This window comes from Pyxicephalus adspersus, chromosome 1 (genome assembly GCF_032062135.1).
Source record: "Pyxicephalus adspersus chromosome 1, UCB_Pads_2.0, whole genome shotgun sequence".
NCBI classification, from domain to species: domain Eukaryota; kingdom Metazoa; phylum Chordata; class Amphibia; order Anura; family Pyxicephalidae; genus Pyxicephalus; species Pyxicephalus adspersus.
The window spans coordinates 10,305,085-10,309,552 of NC_092858.1; the positions used below are offsets into that span (position 1 = coordinate 10,305,085).

Genomic DNA, 4,468 nt, shown 5'->3' on the forward strand with positions numbered 1-4,468 from the left:
TTACTTATGATGTCATGTCTCCCCCTTCCAAGGGGGACCTGTATCTCAGTGGGTGAGCTGCAAATTGCAAAATATTTTGCAACCCCAAAGCAGCCCCTGATGTCTGACATGAGGGGTCAAAAAGGAATGAATTAAAAATACTTCCATATTCTTGTGAACTGATCCCTGGTACCTACATAAAAAAGAACATCAGATAAAAAAATTAAAAAAAAAGTGCAGAACACATTAAGGAACAACAAAAACATAACATAATAAAAATTGCTAATTGTAAGAAAAGGTAAAGTAAAACTATTTAGTTTGCAAATTAGGAAAAGCTGAAAAGATAGAAGCAAAGCATGCAGAAATGAAAGGAGAATGGGTCCAGGTACAAAGTTTGCATTGTTTCCTATTAACAAATACAAAAGACAGTGAACACAACTCCTTACCCTTCAAATCTCTCCTGCAGTCTGGGTTTCAGAGCTCTATAGAGCCCAGGAATGTGTGTGCACCATTGTCATGGCAAAGGGGGGCATGGATCCCCAAAACTTCACACACTCCAGGATAAAAGTTAGTGATGATGGCAGTCACAGTCCCCCTGTGCTCAGTGCACACAAAGCAGCCCCTAATTGTTGCAATGTGGGCATGCTGCAAAGTTTCCCCTCCTGCCTGGGATACAGGAAGTCCCCCCTCCTCCCCTATTTGTGCACTCAGATGGAATGCGCCAGTCCCAGCTCCTACATTGCACAGTTGAATAGGTTTAACCCTTTGTCTGCCCTGTGGATTCATCCATGGAGCTTGCACAGTTTGCACAATCCAGAGAGAGTACAGAATACTTAAAGGGAAAGTAAAGTGTGTATTTACAGACCAAACATTTTAGGTTTTAAATGCAGTGTTTAAAAATATTGCTTTTGTTGTTGCATAATATTAACATTTATTATTTTAGAAATGCATGGATGTGCTGCAAAAGAAAGTGTTGCATTTGATGCAACCTCAGCATTAGATGCACAGGTAATGCACTGATTTGAGTCATCGGGGATTAGGAGCACATTTATCATAAAGTGTTGATCTGATAACAGGTGACCACTTTTTTCTTCTGACTTTTAATCAAAATGACGTATGCAGATTTTGATTTTTTGATTGCCGTTCATCACATTTAGAAACTTCATTCACTCCAATGGACTTACTGATTGCTGTGGATTGATATTGATGCACATGGCCCAGTTGCAATTGCAGCAAAGCAGTGATTTGTTGTGTGTGATTGCGTTAAATACCACTATCAAGATTGTGGATGCTATTTGGTGATCTATAAACTGTATTAGAAAAATGGCAGTGATTCAAGAATTGACGATCATTCATAGAAATGATGATCATGTCAGCTGATTGCCATTTTGGTAAATGGAGTGATGTCAGTACTGAAGAAGTAATGTGATCTCCAGCTGAGCAAATGGGCCCCATAGATTTGTACTGTGAGGGCCATTTCACACTTGTGGCTGACCACAGTGTACTACCGCAGACTCAACCTCGCTCTCATCCACTCCTATTCAGCAGAACGGGAGAAATCGGGAACCATTTTGTGGATGCTGTTGCATGTGGCTGTGGTTTTGGTGCAGTTCCTAAAAGCTTCGCTCCTAGCCACGCTGTTCCTTTTCTTCCATGAGCCCCACCTTAACCAAATGAGGAAGCAGTTGTCAAGCTTTGTGGTTGACAGCTTAGTAGTTGAAGCCTCTCTGTCAACCACAAAGGTTCAACCGCAAGGTCAACCGCAACCGGCTGGGTGCGACTAACACTGAAGGAGGCTTAAGAAGGACCATTAAGTACAATTGGTGTACAGTGACCCTGACCTGAAAATTAATTTTCCCTATAGTAGACAATGAGCAGGATATATACTCCTGTATCCTGCTGGTGCACGCAGCTTGGTTGCTAAGGTGCTGTACCCCAATGTCTGCTGGATCTCTGGTGTCCCCCATAGTGCTTGTTCGGTCCTGCACATTATTACTACAATCTGGGGTGACAACGAGGTGGGTGGAGGTCCCAGTGAGATCCACGGGGGTCACAGGAAACTAAAAATTTCAATTGGCCCTTTTCTCCATACTTCTCACAGGACAAATCTGCAATACAAAATCAAATTTGTATTTCAATGTTTTGATTAGAATGTTTCACATATAAAAGACATAGATAACATGGCTTGTAACAATACTATCCTTAAGTCAAAAAATAGCATAGGTATATTTTACCATTTAGACATATGGACATCAACAATCAAAACATTGTAGAACTGGTGAAATTTTACCAATTAACATCCTAATAATATTAATAGTCACAGGACATCATACAGAAGGACATTTTTAATCATAACCACTATCTGTCTGGGGCCACCTAAGCTAAAACAGCATATTTGTGCTCTGCGGACCGATCACGTCCAATTTAGTCACGTATGGAAAGGGTTCAAAAGTAGTATTTGATAAAAAAAAATCTAAATTCATGTTTTGTTTTCATACATGTAAGCTGGAAGTTGACCAGTTGCCGGGGGCAACAAGAAACAGTTGCGATGATACATGTTTTGTATAAGTAATATATATATATATACTGAATGTGTGTGTATTTAAATATATATATTTATTTAAATCACAGATACAATCTGTTGTTTTCCATTTGGTTGAGTGAACAGATGAATGTGGCTTTTTTTACACTTCACAGCTTGGTAACCAAGAGATGGTAACCAAGGAAAAACAAAATGGCCGAATTGTTGACATGGAGGGGATGAAATCCAGTGTGGAAATGTGGTTGGATATAAAAAAGGTGTGGCTTAAGTGCAAAAGGGTGTGGCCTAACATCCACTTATAAAGGCAGGCACAGGGAGTTGTGCAGTGCACTTAGCGAACAGGCAGGAAGTTGTACCGTGCTCTGGTCTTGACAATATATATTAATAAAAACTTAAAGCAGCATTTGTACATACATATGTATATATATATATATATATATATACAAATATATATATATTTATATTTTTTTTAAAAAAAGGACAAGGACTTACACACAGAGTAATTTGTACAGCATAATGGGTGAAAGGGATAAAAAAATAAAGTGACCGTCTGAATTTTAGGGTGACATGAGAGGCTTCATTTATTGCAAAGGGTGTAAATGAGCATCTAGGCCTGAATTTGAGGGGGCGAAGGGTGTCCAGGTCAAAAATTACCTCTCAGAAAATACAAAACAGACCATCAGTACTAAAAGTGTAACTTTTTTTTTGGCTGCTCCTTGTGCTTTTTATGGACAAAAAAGAACATTTAGTACAGCCCACCCTTTCAATACTCCAGTATGGTCCATTGTGCCCTGCTCCACCACTTTAGGCCTGAATGACACCCAGCCTCATTAACCCACTTCCTGTGAGCCCAGACTGTCAAGGACAGGCCCTCTTTTGGATGTGTCATCACACAGCTTTGGCTGACATTGGGAAGCTGCAGAGGCCTGTGTTTATACGTCACAATATGGCGTCAGAATACGCCAGGGGTGTGCAACTCCAGTCCTCGAGGGCCACCTACAGCCCAGAAATTTTATAGAAACAAAAAATCTCACTCTTTTTTAAAATGAATTTTTTAACCCTATGGACTGAAGTTTGACATCATTTGCCTATGCAGTATAAGGGCCAGCCCATCCCTGTTAAAAATATATCACAGAGCGAGTTCTGCTATAAGGTGCAAATCAACCTTTGCACATTTTTTGACATTAAAATTAACCTTTGGCTCCCCATAGCAGCCAAAAGCTTATTACATGATTGGTTGCTATGACAACATCACTGCCTGAACAAGCAACGCAAGCAGTTGCCATCAGTGACAGGGTCCCTGGTGTGACGTAGGCTGTGCACTGTTTACAAAATAAAAGGACATAAAATGTTTACACACGTAAAGAGGGAATTTTTTTTTTTTAAAACGAACAAGAAAGCACAAACACTGTACTGTAATACTGAATAGAACACAGAGTCCACTCAATCTGAAGGGCCCCATTATATTGGAGGTTGTGGGGAAGGGGCCCTTTACTTAGGTGGTCAGTGAAGGACACTTTTAAATTGATGGTCGGAGGTGAAGGGCTCTGTTATATGGGTTGACAAAGACAAAGGGTCCCCCTCACATTGGTGGTTTGTAAAGAAGTACCCAATTATATCAGTGGGGAGTGAAGAAGCCCCTATTACATTGCTGATCAGTAGGGAAGGGCCCCATTACATTGGTGGTCAATGGAGAAGGGCCCCATTACATTGGTGGTCAATGGAGAAGCCCCCCATTTCATTATCGGCGAATGAAGAAGCCCCCATTACATGATCAGTAGAGAAGGGGTCCATTATCTTGGTTGTCAGTGGAGAAGGGGCCCATTACAATGGTTATCAGTGAAGAAGTCCCCATTATGTTGGTGGTCACTAGAGAAGGTCCCTATTACATTGGTGGTGAGTGAAGAAGCCCCCATTACATTGATGTTCAGTAGAAAGGAGCCCCAT

The 4,468-nt window shown here is 40.7% G+C and overlaps 1 protein-coding gene across 1 annotated transcript in view; it reads right to left on the reverse strand.

The window, feature by feature from the left end:
• ARHGEF17 (Rho guanine nucleotide exchange factor 17) overlaps positions 1 to 558 on the reverse strand; it is a 143,435-nt gene extending 142,877 nt beyond the window's left edge. The window contains exon 1 of the mRNA XM_072398630.1: positions 426 to 558. The gene's annotated coding sequence lies outside the window, so the exon portion shown is untranslated. The remainder of the gene's footprint in view (positions 1 to 425) is intronic.
• Between the last annotated feature and the right edge of the window lie 3,910 nt (positions 559 to 4,468).